This window comes from Dermacentor albipictus, chromosome 8 (assembly GCF_038994185.2).
Source record: "Dermacentor albipictus isolate Rhodes 1998 colony chromosome 8, USDA_Dalb.pri_finalv2, whole genome shotgun sequence".
NCBI lineage: Eukaryota > Metazoa > Arthropoda > Arachnida > Ixodida > Ixodidae > Dermacentor > Dermacentor albipictus.
The window spans coordinates 129,625,245-129,642,770 of record NC_091828.1 but is presented as its reverse complement, the minus strand read 5'-3'; the positions used below and the strand labels follow the sequence as shown (position 1 = coordinate 129,642,770).

General features: G+C 48.0%; 1 protein-coding gene across 2 annotated transcripts in view; it reads right to left on the bottom strand.

Annotated features, from left to right (window-relative positions):
- The window catches only part of LOC135918956 (cerebellar degeneration-related protein 2-like), a 146,805-nt gene that overhangs the window by 126,895 nt on the left and 2,384 nt on the right, over positions 1–17,526 (bottom strand). The window lies entirely within an intron of this gene.

The window sequence follows — 17,526 nt, the reverse complement described above, 5'->3', positions numbered from 1 at the left end:
GCTATCTAGACAGGGACGGGCATTTATGCGTGATCTAGGCTACGATGTCCCACAATGCCCAGACAGGGAACAACAATATCCCCCGTGGGACACGCTAGACCATATTACCGTCGACCCAATACCTCGAAATATGGGGGCAGACACACAACCAGAAAGACGACAAAGTCGAGCACTACACCTCAAGGACGACACCGACGACTGGATCCTATACACGGACGCCTCTCCAAATAATCGAGGCTTCTGCACAGGGGTGGCAACCGACTCTACACCTTTATCATGGGGCCTACACTGCAATATTACGTCACAACATCAAGCGGAACTTAAAGCTATCGTGGAAGCCGCGACCATGCCAAATCCACACGAACGAAATCTGCTCATTCGAACAGATAGCCAGGCTGCATGCAGGGCACTCGCCGCCAGAAACGTTTCCGCGGCACTACACTCAGCATTAACAACGCATCTCAACGCACACCCTAACATTAGAGTGCGGATTCAGTGGATTCCGAGTCACACAGGGATCAGAGGGAACGAAGTGGCACATGCCACATCCCGCGCAAATCTCCCGGGCCCTCCTCTGTGGTGGCCGGACCCACTGAGTCTGAATGAGCAATATGCCTTCGCGCGGGCGGAAAGGCGCGAAAAACTTGATGATTTACTAAACAACTCCATGAAGTATCCACAAGCGGATACACACATGAATCGAAGAGAGGCGGTACTATGGAGGCGTGCACAAACGCACTCTCTCTTGTCCCCACACTTCAAACACTACATACAAGGTTTGCCTGGTAAACCTGCTTGCATGGCATGTGGCGGCTTCCCGGATAATGCTCACATTCTGTGGGATTGTCCGGGGAGCCGTCTCGCTATTCAGGCTAGCCTTGCCAAACTCTCACCCATCCGTAGACCTACGACGCTTGAGGAGTGGCTGGCGGACTCCTCCCCCGACTACGTACGTGCCATGATCGAGCTCATCACGACGCTCGGCTTGGCAGACAATTAGAACAAAGCGGGCGAACCCGGACCGGGGTTCTTGAATAAAGTTTATTCTCTCTCTCTCTCTCCACACGCCATTCTCTGCGGAGCCCGTTCCCGCAAATGGGAGGCACCGCAATTACAGCTCTCCCGAAATCGCTCGAGAACAGCGCTTGCTACAACGCTCCCAAGAGCGTGCGATTATGTGCGCACACAAAAGCGACTACAATGCTTTCCGCAGTCGCAGGAGGGAGGAGACCCACTTCCTCTGGTTCAGCGCAATACGGAGCTCGCGTGGAATAATACGGGGCTGCGGAGGGCAACACAGCTCTGACTCAGCACAGCGCGCCGCGAAACAATGGTCAGTGCGCAAAAGAAAGAGGCACTCGAAGAGTGCGGAGACGGCGAGCGAGACAAAATGAGCGGAGATACCGCAGCCGCTGTGCATAAACAAACGAGATTACACCGCAGTTACAGATTCTGCGACAGCAGTGTTGTTGCCCGTGAAGTATCAGCGCGAAGGGGACGTTACGCAAAGTACCATCGAGTCGCTTTCGACTCTCGGGCGACACTGTCAACACATATGAACAAGACCACTGAGGCGCTTCCCTATAATCTCGTGCAGCCCCGTTTGATCTTACCTTCACCTCATAAGCAATGACTCGAGAGAGTTCTGCATCGTGCTGCTCTTGTGTTTCGCCTCATCCGTATAGCTCTGACTTTTGCAGACGTACGAGTCAGTTGTACCGTGTTAACGCTGTGGAAACCAGAGCTGGCGAGACCGTATTCGCAAAGCGCTCCGCACGTAAAAATTGTAATGATACGCACTTTTGCCGCCATAACAGTACTTTTCACAGCATTTGTAGCGGGAAGTAGGGCTTGCCACTTTCGCCGGAATGATTGCGGGGCGATGATTCATCACCGGTCTGTCATAACACGTGGAACTTCAACCACTTATAATTTTTCCACCTCAATACGTGCTTCCGCCGTGTGCGTGCATGCAAGTCGCATGCATCTGTGAACAGGGCATTATATATGATTGATGTCATATCAAAGGCGAGCACTCTACAAGCTCTGTGTGCATCGCTTGCTGGACTCGTACGATCACCATATTATTTCGTTTTCAGTGGCTTCATCAGCCAAGTATCTCGATACCACTTCGCTTTGGGGTATACGCGTAAAAAACTCACACCTGCCTCGGACGAATACGTCTGACACTGCGGCATCGAGCAGTAAACCGCGCTGTAAGAGTGGGCAACTAAACGACTGCCTTGGGAATGAAACACGTACGTTATCTACAACCCTGCAGTCAAGGCTTCAAGACTTCCTACGTCATAGCGATAGCACCGCCGGTCTCTCCAGTGGCGACCCTCGAGACCAATATGGCACAGTGACACACAGAAGACGAATGACGGCGATGGGACAGAAACGCAGGGAAGGTCGACGTTGCAGAGCAGTATTTATAGATAAGAAAACCTACCGCGAAACTTGCTCTCCTATTCTCTGAGCGTCCTGTCCCATCACTTTCGTCGTTCCTACTTGTCTCTTTGTTCGCGCAGCATTTTCTTATTATGAACATGCATGAAAGACGAGAAAAAGAACAAAACAAGAGAGAGAAAGAGAGGGGGGGGGGGCGGATATAAATTAGAATACGGCCAGAAACCAGCAAATGCAACCGCGTCACCTAATTTTCCTGGTTTGGACTAATGCGTGCATTTTGCTTCCACATCAATGGCACCAACGTTACAAACTAATGTAATTAAATTTGCACTAATATCAGTTTGCAGTAATGTCAACAGCTGTCTTAAGCTTATAAATAACGCCAGACCACCCACGCTATTCAGATCCCAAATGACTTCGTTTAAGGTCATCGCAGTTTTGCCATTAGCAGGAGAACATCATGTACCAATCCCAAACCGCTTATACTTAAATCCTCTACACATACTACTGAGATCCTGATTAAGCTTATCCGTGCCTTGCAGGAAACAGTAGCAAGTAATTGCTAGAGTGGTCTTTTCAGTTTAAGACTTCTACAGTAATCGTACCTAACTTCTATATTTCGTTAATCTGACGCCGAATAACGATAAATGTTCCCAAGAGCGCGATTCAAAATTTATTTTGCCACTTGCAGAGTTGTGCTCAAGCAACCGCCTTGGCGGTACATCGAGTGGAGACGCGAGCATTATCAAGCAGTGCCTTCAGCTGATGAAAACCGCGGCTAAGAGTCTAGCGTAAAAGAGAGAGAGAGAGAGAGAGAGAGTCAAGGTAAAGCGGTCGTTCTGTCTGTAGGCCTTGTTGATCGGATCCAGATCAACACTTACATAGGTTTGTCCTCCTTGTAATGCACGCACGTGCGCCTAAATTCACGCTAAACACCGGGGGTGAGTATTTCAGGAGCAAAGGGGTCGGGTTATTCCTAAAAGCATCATTCTAGTCTTGCTACGCAGAACTTGCGCCTGGCGCGGCGTCGCCGACGTGAGGTGTACGACCGCAACCGACGCCCTTCCGCGCGCCGAGATAGTCGGAGCAGGACAGATGGCGTCAAAGGCGTCGTTCACTTCGCAGGAGAGTGAGTTGCTCTTTGCACCGGGTCATCGAACCGTGAACTGCAGTATCAACGCTATAGTAACGACATCTTGTGATGCTTTGTCCAAGCACAATGCGTTAGAAATGCTATCTCTTCCATTAATGCTCTCGTCCAAAAAAAAAAAATAGAACGAGTTGTGTGTTAACCATTATGTTAATGCTGGCTATTTACACTATCAGCTTCAAGTAGAATATGGTTGGTTACAGCCAACGCTCCTAGTTACAGCGCTAATAGCTGTGCCTTCTATATATGCATGGTGTAAAGAACGGCGAGTTGCGCAACAAGATTGCCACCTTGCCACCCGATTACGACAAGGGGTGCAAGACGCGCACCTACCCCTCTCCGTCGCTGCAGCTGCGAGGCGTTCAAAGAAGCGACCTTTGCGCTGGAATCCGCCGCCTTCCTCCAGCCCCTTCGACATTGTGACGGGACGAGTTTGGTGTGGGGACAATGATTCCAGAGTTCCTCAACGCGGAGCTGATCTGACACGCCTGAAGAAGCTACCGCGGGAACGTCTTATTTTTGCGCTCTCACGGTTCTGCATGTTGCAAAACAACGAGCGACCCTCGAGCGGCGTCGATTTTCCGGAACGGCACCACCTTCAACGCCGTCGCTTGGGCTTCGGAATGTGTGTGCCTTTGTGTCTGTAAACTGGTCTTCAGAGCAGCTGCGAGTTGGTGATGTGTAAACGAACAGCCGCCGCGTCGTAGGACCGGCGGATCGAGTGTATAAAAACTGTGGTTGTGCGAATGTTGGACACACTCTTCTTGAGCAGTCATGTTAGACTGAGTCACTTCTCTCATGCAGTCATGTTGGACTGTTACTCTTTTTCTCAAGCAGTCATGTTAGACTGAGTTAATTTTCTGTAAATAAACCCTTTTCCCTCGTTCTCGATGAGAAGCAGTTCTTCACTTCATCAACGATCTCAGCGTAAATAAGTTGGACGACGGCATGGGCCAGCTACCTTCGAATTCATGCCGTACTCCAATCTTGGCAAAGGACCACGGACGAAGGGATTGAGCCCCCAATCCTGACAACTGGCTGACAGCGGTGAGATGGACTTTGCGACATGGTGCTGTATCTGCGGTGAGTGCTTGGTTTTTGCTTTGACTCTCTAGGCTTCATTTTGTGGTTGTTCTGTTTAGAACAGTAGGGAAGCTAGATTGTTGTGTGTTAGCTAGGTTGCGTTTTCCTAGCTAGATTTAGAGAGCAGAATCAAGGCAGTAAAGCAGCGGTCATGGAGTTAAGGACATTGCTGAGAGACGAGTTGTTGATTGTTGGTGAGGAACTGGGCCTAGATGTACGCAAGGAAATGCTCAAATCGGAATTATTGGAGCTAATTTCCAATCAGGCCAGTGAGGAAGATATTGAAATAGGAATGGAACTTCTCAAAAAGAGAGAGAAACGGGAAAGAGAAAGAGAAGAACGGGACCGAGAAAGAGAAGAAAGGGACAGAGAAAAGCAAGAGAGAGAGGAACGCGATAAAGATCGCGAGTTTCAGTTAAGGAAAATGCAACTCGAACTTGAAAGCAAACGTTTGGAGATGTCTCAAGGAAGTGAAGGCGCTCTGGGACGATCAAGTGAGGCAGAATCGTACCGCATGGACAGGCTATTAAAGCCATTTGAGGTCGGGACCGACATAGGCTTGTTCCTAAGCAATTTTGAAAGGACTTGCGAGAAGATGAACTTCGGCCCGAGTACATGGCCACAGCGGTTGCTGTCTATGTTGCCGTGTGAAGCGGCGGAAGTAATCGCCAGACTGAGTGTGCAGGATGCATATGATTATGCAAAAGTTAAGGCTAGTCTCCTGAAGAAATACCGCCTTTCAGCCGAAGCTTTTCGGCAAAGGTTTAGGAGCACAGGCAAGAAAGATAGCGAGGGCTATCCGGAGTTTGCATATAGCTTAAAGGCCAACCTAGTCGAGTGGCTTAAAAGCGCGGAAGCGTACGACAGCAGAGACATGATCATTGAATGCATGTGTCTAGAGCAGTTTTAGAAAACCATCCCCCAAGCTGTGAAACTGTGGGTGCAAGACAGAGGTAATGTAAACACTGTGGAAAGGGCGGCTGAATTAGCCGAAGAGTACGCAACCCGTAGAAAGTTGAACGCCGAGGAGGGAAACTGGGACGGTCGAAATGGACCGCGGAAACCATTTCCGTTCAAAAAGGGTGCGCAAACTAGACGATCAGAGCCTGTAGACCTGGCGGAAAAGCCCACAGAAAAGAGCGAGGAGAAACTTAACGGAGAAACCGCACAAAAAGAACAGAAAAGAAAATTCGAATCTGTTAGACCAATTCGCTGTTACAAATGCCACAAACTGGGACATATAGCTGTAAACTGCGAGAAGCCTAGCGTAGTTTTTTCCTACGTGGAGGAAAAAGATGAGAATATGGAACTTTTAAGTCCGTATCTCCACAACCTGCAAGTTAATGGAAAACCATGCCGAGTGCTAAGAGACAGTGCCGCCACGCTGGACATTGTCCATCCGTCTTACGTGATGGTAGAGGACTTCACCGGAGAAGTAGCATGGATAAAACAGGTTGTAGAAGAACACAGCGTATGTCTGCCCATGGCCAAAGTCAAAATCAGTGGACCATTCGGGGAGCTAGAGACTGAGGCTGCAGTTTCCAAATTTTTGTCACTGCAGTATCCCTACATCTTTTCGAATCGTTCGAATCAGTTACTGCGTGACAGAGGGCTCAAACTAGGAGAGGGCATAGTACAGGCATTGACCAGAGGCCAAGCTCGTAAGATCGCGGCGCTTTCGGCTGAAAATGCTCAAGCTCCTCCAGCTGAAGCAGAAAAGGGGATAGCTTCAATCCCCGAATCCGAGCTAGGCCCGAGGGACAAAAGAACAGTTGAGGAGAGCCTGCCAGTTGACCAGCTCAATGAGAGCGTAGCACTAGAGTGTCAGAGTTCTAGCCTGCAGGAAGAGCATGCAGACGCGCTCCCAAGCGAGACAGGGTCGTTATTATCACCGGCCTCAAAGAACTTTGATCAACTCTTACGCGTGGATAGAGAGTCACTGGCAGCTGAGCAAAAGAATGATAAGAGCTTAGCTAAATTACGGGACACAGCTAAAGAAGGCATTGCTAGGCGCAACGTAACGATACATGAGAAAGGAGGTTTGTTGTATCGGCATTACAGAGATCGAAAGGGTAGGATTTTAGATCAGTTAGTCATACCTACTAAGTATAGGGAGGACCTTTTGAGTCTTTGTCATGGAAATGGGTGGTCCGGCCACCTAGGCATAAACAAATCAAAGGAAAGATTGCTTATGGAATACTACTGGCCTGGCTGTTTCAAAGATGTAGAAAACTTTGTAAGATCATGCGACGCCTGCCAGCGTTCTGGTAAACCAGGAGAGACTTGGAAAGCTCCACTGAAGGTAGTGCCCTTAATAACAGAGCCTTTCAGACGACTTGTAATAGACACGGTAGGGCCTCTTCCAAAAACAAAATCAGGCTACAGGTACTTGTTTACCATGCTGTGTCCGGCCACCAAGTTTCCAGAAGCAATCCCTTTGAAAGAGCTCAGCTCCACTGAAGTAGTAGACGCGCTTTTGACAGTGTTTGCACGAGTTGGGTTTCCAGCCGAAATTCAGGCAGATCAAGGGTCAGTATTCACGAGCGCACTGACTTCCACATTCTTGCAAAAGTGCGGGGTAAAGTTAATTCACAGTTCTGTCTATCACCCTCAGTCAAACAGTGTAGAGAGGTGGCATTCGGTGCTTAAGCGAGTTTTGCGTGCGCTCTGTTACGAGCACAAGGAGGACTGGGAGAACTGTCTGCCGGCAACTTTGTTTGCTTTGCGAACGGTTCCACATGAAGCGACAGGGTTCTCACCAGCAGAACTAGTGTATGGGAGGACACTCCGTTCTCCACTGAGAATGTTAAGAGAGATGTGGGAGGAAAGAGGGGAGAGTCCAACCGTGGTTGAATACGTGCTAAATTTACTGGAACGGCTAAGCGCAACCCAAGAACTAGTCGGAAAGAACATGGCACTAGCTCAAAAGAACGCCAAATTCTATTACGACAGGAATGCGAGGCTTCGTACGTTTAACGCCGGAGACCAGGTAATGATCCTCAAACCTTCAAGAAAGAACAAGCTTGAAGTTCACTAGGACGGGCCCGTTAAAGTGTTGCACAAACTTTCAGAAACTGACTATGCTTTGAGAATGCCCGGTCGCAGGAAGGAAGTGAGGATATATCACTGTAATTTGATGAAGCCGTATGTAGAGCGGAGCGGAGTCGTTAACTATACTGTCAAAGAGCCGGATGGCATTGGTACCAAGTTTAAGGAGTATAGGGCAACCTCCAACTCTGAAATCGGCCTAGAAGAAGTAGTGGAACACTCGGTAAGCTCTCATGCTCTAAGACCCGAGCAGCTAGATGAGCTAAAAGGGGTGTTAGGGGAATATCTCGACAGATTCAGCGATCGGCCGGGTAGAACCGAACTGATAACGCATGAAATTGAGCTGACCTCTACCGAACCAGTAAGATCAAAACCTTACAGGGTGTCTCCAAGACAGAGAGAGATTATGGAGGCAGAGATACAGCGCATGCTAGAGTTGGGAGTTATTGAGCCCGCTGAGAGTGACTACACGTCACCGCTAATACTCGTAGAAACCCCTAACAAGGACCCTCGTCCGTGTGTTGACTACAGGAAGTTAAATGCGATCACTAGGGATCAGCTGTACCCGATACCCAACATTGAGGAACGAATTGAAAGAGTTAGCGCTGCTAAATACATTTCAACTATAGATCTCGTGCGGGGGTACTGGCAAGTTCCCCTTTCAGAAAGTGCCAGCCGCTATGCTGCATTCATCTCGCCTGTAGGCACTTTTCGCCCTCTCGCACTCAGCTTCGGGCTGAAGAACGCGCCGTTTAGCTTCTCTAAGTTAATGGATATTGTCCTAAAAGACTTGCAGGAGTTCGCCTTACCTTATCTTGATGATGTAGCCATTTTTTCGGACAGCTGGGAACAACACGTATCGCACCTCAAACAGGTGTTCTCACGGTTGAGGGAAGCCGGCTTAACGATGAAAGCGGAAAAGTGTAGGTTTGGTTGTTCGCAGGTTACTTATCTGGGCCATGTTGTTGGTCAGGGCATGAGACGGCCGGCTGAGCTGAAAATAGCTACGATTGGAGATTTTTCTCAGCCGCGCACGAACGCGGACGTTCGTTCATTTTTGGGACTTGTGGGGTACTATCAACGGTACATTCCGAATTACTCGCAATTGGCAAGTCCATTAACAGACGCCCTCCGAAAGGGAGCACCGAGTAACGTACACTGGGATAAGGACAAAGAGAACGCTTTCCAAAGTTTGAAAACGCTATTGGTTTCTCGCCCTGTGCTTCGCGCGCCAGACTACACAAAGGAATTCATAGTTCAATGCGACGCAAGCGACAGAGGTATGGGCGTGGTACTTAGTCAAGTCGGCGACGATAACGAGGAGCATCCTATCCTCTACGCCAGCCGTAAACTAAATGTAAGAGAGGAAGCCTACAGCGCTTCAGAGAAGGAATGCGCTTGTTTGGTTTGGGCCGCCCAGAAGTTGTCGTGTTACTTGTACGGAGCGAAGTTCATCTTCGAGACCGACCACTGTCCTCTGACGTGGCTCAATCAAATGTCACACAAAAACGGCCGCTTGCTCCGATGGAGCCTCACTCTCCAAGAGTACAACTTCTCCGTTAGATATAAGAAGGGAAAGTTGCATAGCGATGCGGATGGTTTGAGCAGGCTAATTTGAATTCTGCGTTTGGGGGTCCCGCCTAAATTTTAGGGTTACTAGTGTTAATTTTATTAAGCGAAGAAGATCCCCTCTCATTTAGCAGGATTCCCTCCATGATTGCTGAATTTGTCAGCAGGAATTTGCTTCAGAAATTGGCATAGTGAAATGCAGCATTTTTTTTTTGTTTCTGCACTTATGTTGTTGTTGTTTTTTTTGAAGCCTAGCGAGTCTAAAGTGAGAGCCAATGCACGTCATCTCGGCGCAGAGCCGTGTTGTGGGGTTCATTTTGCAGTTGCCTGTCCTTGTTGGATGTTTTGGGGCGGTGACATCAATGCACAAGTGGTCGCTGCGAGCCAAGACATCAATCCCCCCCTGACCAGCAGCCGTTCTCTTCCTGCCTAGCGGTTGTCAGCGCTAGACAGTCGAGACTTTTCGGGCCATGGAGGCGCTGTAAAGAACGGCGAGTTGCGCAACAAGATTGCCACCTTGCCACCCGATTACGACAAGGGGTGCAAGACGCGCACCTACCCCTCTCCGTCGCTGCAGCTGCGAGGCGTTCAAAGAAGCGACCTTTGCGCTGGAATCCGCCGCCTTCCTCCAGCCCCTTCGACATTGTGACGGGACGAGTTTGGTGTGGGGACAATGATTCCAGAGTTCCTCAACGCGGAGCTGATCTGACACGCCTGAAGAAGCTACCGCGGGAACGTCTTATTTTTGCGCTCTCACGGTTCTGCATGTTGCAAAACAACGAGCGACCCTCGAGCGGCGTCGATTTTCCGGAACGGCACCACCTTCAACGCCATCGCTTGGGCTTCGGAATGTGTGTGCCTTTGTGTCTGTAAACTGGTCTTCAGAGCAGCTGCGAGTTGGTGATGTGTAAACGAACAGCCGCCGCGTCGTAGGACCGGCGGATCGAGTGTATAAAAACTGTGGTTGTGCGAATGTTGGACACACTCTTCTTGAGCAGTCATGTTAGACTGAGTCACTTCTCTCATGCAGTCATGTTGGACTGTTACTCTTTTTCTCAAGCAGTCATGTTAGACTGAGTTAATTTTCTGTAAATAAACCCTTTTCCCTCGTTCTCGATGAGAAGCAGTTCTTCACTTCATCAACGATCTCAGCGTAAATAAGTTGGACGACGGCATGGGCCAGCTACCTTCGAATTCATGCCGTACTCCAATCTTGGCAAAGGACCACGGACGAAGGGATTGAGCCCCCAATCCTGACAATGGTTAGATTCCGTATCACAAGAATGCACCACCAAGACGGCCGGTCATGCACACGTCTCCGGCAACCCGGTAATAAGGCAAAACTTTCTGATAGACCGTTTACCCTTGGTTCTCTAATAGTGAACCAAGAGCAATACTCTTGGTTCAGCACGCAATTGGCCGGGCCGGGAATCACCTGAGCTGCAGAGACTGACGGCGATGCTCATTAATTTCTGCCAACTGTTCGTGCGCGCTTCGTATCTGGATAGAGGCCCGGCCTTGGCGCGTGAAGGTTTTCTCCTCGCTATGCACCTTCAGGCAGCGCGAATTGAATTGAATTGAAAACTTTATTGTTCCACCGAGCTGGGGTGCCCGCCTCCCAACCTACACCTAGGTAGGAGAGGAGGACGAGGCAGTCCCCGCGCGTTGAGGACGGTGAGTCTTCACGGCCTCAACGGCCAGGCGGATTGCGCGACGCTGGTCGTCTTCAGCCTCGCTCTGGAGCAAGGCCTCCCAGGCTTCTCTACTGACAATGTTTTCCTTGGCCCCTGGGGAGCCAGCACACTCCCATATTATATGGTCTAGCGTACCTTTTTGCTTACAAATTTTGCAGAGGGCGTCGTTATAGTCCCTCGTCTGTGTTAAGTAGATCCAATGTGGTGATGTGTAATTGTTTCCCTGGAGGCGTCGCCAAATGCGAGCGTCCTCCAGAGAGAGAGACCGATGCGGAGGCGGAAAGATTCTTCTTTCGGCTTTGTAGTGATCGACAATTTCCCTGTACGTGATCAGGCTATCTTTTATCCCTGGAACTGGCTGCTCTAGATTTGCCCGGTGGTAGAGTGCTCGGGCGAGCTCATGAGCGGCTTCGTTGCCTGGGACTTCTTCATGGGCTGGTACCCAAATAAAAGTTATGTCCCTCCTGGGAGGGTTTTTGAGTAGAATGTGGAGGGCTTCTTCCGAGATTCTCCCTTTGTTAAAATTTCGGATAGCTAGTTTGTTATCACATAATATTACTCCCGCTTTTGTTCCCGCACAAGCGAGCGCTACTGCAACCTCCTCGGCTGTACAGGCGTCCCTCGTGCACGTGGAGCACGCTATTTTAACGCACCCGTCGCCATCAACCACCGTCGATACCGCAGCCCCGTCTCTGCCGCAAGCGGCGTCCACGTACGCTACGTTATGCGCCGGTGTGTCTTTAAGTTTATTTACTAGAGCCTTAGCCCTGTGAGCTCTCCTCTCCTTGTTGTAGATAGGATGCATATTTTTAGGTAGGGGCGCGATTCGGAAGCGTTTGCGCACGTCCAACGGAATGTCTTTCTTGTCAGTCGGGGCTCCCCTGTCACATTGAATTCCTACCCATTCCATGATTTTTCTCCCTGTCTTAGACTGGCCTATCTTTCCAAATGAGACACTCGTACTGCCTCAGTGAGTTCAACTAGCGTGTTGTGTACCCCCATTTTGAGGATGAGGTCTGTCGAGGTCGAGTCTGGGAGCCCTAGGGCTCTCTTAACGCTCTTCCTAATGATCGCATCTATTTTATCCTTTTCTTCTCGTCTAAACACAAGATACGGTGTGGCATACGCTATACGGCTGGTAATGAAGGCTTGCATGAGTCTGAGGAGGCTGTTCTCTTTGAGGCCCCTGCCTTTGAGTGAAATTCTCCTAAAGATCCCCGTTACCTGCGCCGCGTATCCTTCTAGCTTTTTGATTGTCGTGAGGTTGCATCCATTTCTCTGGATATACATGCCCAGAATTCTTATTTCCTCCACCTTGGGAACCTCATTTCCGTTTACGAAAACAGTGATGGGTCTGCTGCTTCCAGCGTGTCTCCTTTGATGTTTTGGCTCAATGATTAACAGCTCCGATTTCTGTGGCGAGCACGCCAAGCCTCTGCTGGCCGCGTACTCTTCCACCATATTCGCCGCTATCTGTAGCTTAAGTTCGATGGCTGCGTCACTCCCACTGTTAACCCAGATGTTGATATCATCCGCGTACATGCTAATTTTAATCGATTTAATCTTATTGAGTTCCGCTGGGAGACCCCTCATCGCTATGCTGAATAGGAAGGGCGAGAGCACTGACCCTTGCGGGGTTCCCTTGCTCCCAAGTGTGATGGGAGGGGATTTTACATCCAGAAATTTTATATTTGCCTCCCTCTGTGACAGAAAGTCTTTGACGTATGCATATACCCTGTGTCCCACACCTACCTCTTCGAGGCCTACCAAGATAGCCTTATGGCTAACGTTGTCAAATGCCTTGGTGAGGTCGAGACCTAGGATCGCCCTGGTGTCAGTTGAGTCGTATCGGTCTAAGATATCATGCTTAAGTCTGAGCATGACGTCTTGTGTACTGAGCCCTGGCCTGAATCCAACCATTTCATGCGGCCAGAGATCATTCTCCTCCATGTATCTGGTCAGTCTCGTTTGAACAACATGCTCCATCAATTTCCCTACACACGAGGTGAGGGAGATTGGTCGCATGTTGTTCAAGCCGGGTACTTTGCCTGGCTTGGGAATAAAGACTACGTCCGCCTGTTTCCATGTTTTTGGGAGTTCTCCTTTCTCCCACACCTGGTTCATAAAGTTGGTTAATGCAATGATGGACTCATCGTCTAGATTCCTAAGAGCGGTGTTTGTTATCCCGTCCGGACCGGGGGCCGATCTCTTTCTGAGGTTATTAATCTCTGCTCTAACCTCTGTCGTGGTGATGGGAGCATCGAGATCTGGATTGGGAGGTCCCTCGTAGTCCCTAAACACCTCGCTCTCTGCTTTTCCAAGATATGTCTCTTGGAGCTCGCTAATGAGCTCGTCATCTGTGCCAACGAAGCCATGCCTCGCTCTCACCTGGTTTGTACTAGCTTGCATTTTTGATTTACTAGGGTCGATTAGATGTCTGAGAAGGCTCCATGTTTTGGAGAGACTCATATTGGTTTCCATCTCATCGCACTTGCTGTACCAATTTTGCTCGTTGAGCTGAATCGCATATGTTTCTATTTCTTTGTTGAGTCTGGCTAGTTCGCGCCGGATATTCCTGTTCCATCTTTGTGCCTTGAGTCTTTTTTCCAGATTACTCTTTCTGCTCCACATGTTCAGCAGTTTGCTGTCTAGTGCTGGGGGTGCGTCGTCATCCTCTATAGTTGTGGTCGCTTCCTCTATATGCGTTTTAAGGAGGTGTGTCCACTCGTCGATATTGTAGATATCGTCCGGCAGTGAGGTCTCCTTTCTTATCTCTCTGAATTTATCCCACTCCGTTAATTTCGGTTGTTTGATGAGGCGTGTTTTGACGCCTTTTCCTAGCGTGAGCGAAATAATAAAGTGGTCGCTGCCTAGATTTTGTCCTGTGCTTTTCCATGTTACTGTTCCCGCCATATGGCTTATCGTGAGGTCGGGTGCTGTGTCCCTGGTTATGCTGTTGCCTGTGCGCGTAGGGACGCATGGGTCAGTATGTAGAGTAAGCCCTAGCGTTTGTATATCTTCCCATATTCGTCTACCTTTGGGGTCCCTGTATGTATATCCCCATTCCTCGTGAGCCGCGTTGAAGTCTCCCATAATGATGAGAGGTCTCCCATCTGCGGCTTTGAGCGCTTTGCGGAATAAAGTAATGAATCTAATTTTCTTTTGCTTGGGTGTGCTGTACACATTCAGCAGGAATATGCTATCTCTATTTTTCTTCCCTGTGATAATCTCGACGAGAACAGCCTCTGCCTCGCTGGGGGAGACATCATGGACAATGGTTGCAATGTTTCGCTTTACGAAGGTGGCGACTCGGCATTTATCCCCCTTGCCGCTGTCAAAGCTTTGGTAACCCGATAATCTAGCAGGGGCCTTTCCCGTTTCCTGCAGGACTATGGCTACGGGTGTTTCCTGTTGCAGCTCGAGGTATTGTTGCAGCAACGCTCTTTTTCTCTGGTACCCCCTACAATTCCACTGCCAGAATGTGGAGGCATTTTCAGGCAGCGCGACTCCTTTTCTCGCTCCGAGGGTTGCGTCACCGGCCACGGAAACTTCCTGGTGCGGCTTTGCACTGCGCGAGTGCGTCAAGCATCTTCAGTCTTCGTTGTCCTATCCCCTCGTCCGCGATTGACGCCGCATAATTAAATCTCGGATAACTCGCAATTCCGGTTCATTTGCTGATCTCAAGTTCCGTTAATCTCCTCCTTAGCTATATAAAACCGTCCTGCGTTTCGGGTTACATCAAACGGGTTAATATCCCAGCCAAACAAGTGCTAAGCCGACAAAATATATTATAGAAAGGTAGATGTGCGCCCCCCCCCCCTCCCCAATCACTTCTATTTTCTTTTCACCCGCCTTTTCTGTCAAGAGGCTCCAGTTTCAGTCCTAGCGGACATATACGCGTAAAGTACGAATTTTGAGATCATTCAACACCACCCATAATAAGTAAGGCGACCACAATTTCACTCGCCTTTCATCACGAAAAATCGAAAGACACACACACAAACGTCAATCAGCGTTCCCGACGGCTAAGCCACACACATAGCGCACATTCAGGCAAGTATTTCCGCATAATCGGGATCCCGCTCTTGTCCTCTGACGTCCCTCTGCTCTTGGCAGCCTGGCAATGTTAGGAATGGATACCACAATGTAAAACATAAAAAGAAGTGTTACTAAATATTTCTTCATATAATTATTGCGGCTTCTGCGTTTTAATTATCTAGTGACTCTATGTGAGATATCACAATGAGTTATGCAAAACTCAATTGCCACGCTCACGTCTATGCACTTCGAGTTTTCGAATAATCCGCCCTCACCCCGCTATCTATACGACTCCTGTTTTGCTCACGGGTTCCATCCAGCGGCAAGAATTATTTTTTTCTTTTGCAAAGCTTTCCTTCTGAGAGAGAGAGAGAGAGAGAGAGAGAGAGAGAGAGAGAGATTTCATTCCGACCCCCTGCCCGGGGCTACTTTCCTTCTGAGAAACCCGTATGGGTTTCCTTCGTAGCTTCCTGCTATACAGGGAGTCCCACGTAACTTGAGGCCAAACTTTAAAAATATGCGAATGCCACGTAGCTGGACAGAACCAAGGTAATGTTGTTTGCCGTCGCTTGGAGATACGCAGATTACTTTGCCATTCTGCCTAATTACATAATCAGTCCTAATTAAGGAACTCCTCAAATATTATGATTAGATGGAGAGTGTCAATGAGAAAATTGTAGGGCAACATGAAAAACTCCCGATACAGCTTTCTGTTGCTCAGTACGTGCACGGCCGCTCGATCCAAAAGCACAAGGTGGTACGCACTACATAAAGAAAGTGTTTTTCCGAGTGTGAAAGATGCTCGAAAATACACGAAAAATTGCCGCTGCTCGAGGCACTTTACGTGTATTCGCGTTCTTCTTTCACGCTCGGAAAAACGCTTTTACGTAGCACGTATCGAGCAACAGAAAGCTGTATCAAAAGTTTTTCATATTGCTCTGCAATTCTCTCACTCACACTTTTCATCTAATTATAATGTTTGAGAAGTTGGATAATTATTAAGACTGATTATCTAATAGGGCGGAATGAAAAAAGTAATCTCAGTATTTCTAAGCGACGGCCAACAACACTGCCTTGGTTCTGTCCAGCTACGTGGCATTTGGATATCCTTAATGTTTGGCTCAAGTTACGTGGGACACCCTGTATACTTCCAGAGGGATAACAATTTTCCCCTTTCATATGAGACATCTTATAGAAAACGCGATCAAAGTGTTGACTTCAGTGTCAGTTGGACAATTATAAATTATCCCAAGCATTATTTAGCACACTTAAGAGGGAGCTTTAGCTCGGGTGCTCCTATCTAAATACATGTAAAAAGAGAATTCGTTTTTCTCGGCAACCACAGAACCAAATTTGGCGAGGTTTGTTGCAGTTAAAAGAAAAAGCTAAAATATAGTGACTGCTGGTTCCGAATTTTTCATTTACGGCGTAAATGTTTCATTAAAATTCAGCAAAAACTGAAAATGTTTAGAAAACGAAACTATCAAGTTTACAACTCTAACTCGGCAACCATAAACAATACCACAGTATTGTGAATCGAATCTAATAGTACATCTAAAGCGGAACAAATTGATCTGTTACACATGAATCTCACGAAATTTAGTAATATGGAAATGCAGCTCTTGCAGAACCCTTGTAAACAACATAACAAAAGCACGTAAGATGTAAAATGACATATCGAATTTGTCCGCTTTAAGTGATCTAATGGATACCGTTTACAGAACCGCGATATCTGTTCTTGATGCAGATCTATTAATTTGCGAACTTCGTGCTTCTATTTCTTCCAAACTTGCGAAATTTTGAAAATCTTTTTAACAAAATTCAGGTCCAAAGTCAAAATTCAGCTTCCAACAGTCATTACAATTTAACTTTCTATCTTAAATGCAACAAATTTCATTAAAATCTGTACAGCAGTCATCTCAGAAAAATGTTTTTGCGTTTCACATGTATTTGAATAGGCCGCGTCGGAGTTGGGCCCGAGCTAAAGCTTCCTCTTAAGTAGAAATGTAATGCATTCTTGGTCATGCGACATTTCAATGGCCGTTCCACTGCAATAACGAAAACCGTGATACAGTATCGGTTAGAGTTAGAACGAAGCAATTAGTTTTTTTTTTTTTTTCACAAAGCAATAAAGCTAATGACAGAGGAAGAGCCTATCAGTGCGAAGCTCCGAACGTTTCAGTTGTCCCACGCGCGAAAACGGGCATCGTGGTTACATGCACTGTAAGTTTTTGAAGAATAAATAATAATTACAGTTAGCCCATTAAATAATTGGCAATTGAGTGAACGCTACAAAGGATGTCATTAGTTTTTTAAGGACAACGACATGCGCTCTAGTGCGTTGAACACGTTTAAAGGGACATACAACCGCTCAGAAGATGAATCGAGATAATTCCGCTGATGTAATGATGTAATGAGCCATGTTCTTCTCATTAAATGTGGATTTATATTTTTATTCATCACTAAAAGTCGTGAAAAATTACCTTTGGCGCCCGATGCGGCAACAACATGAAGCTGCACAAGATGTCCACC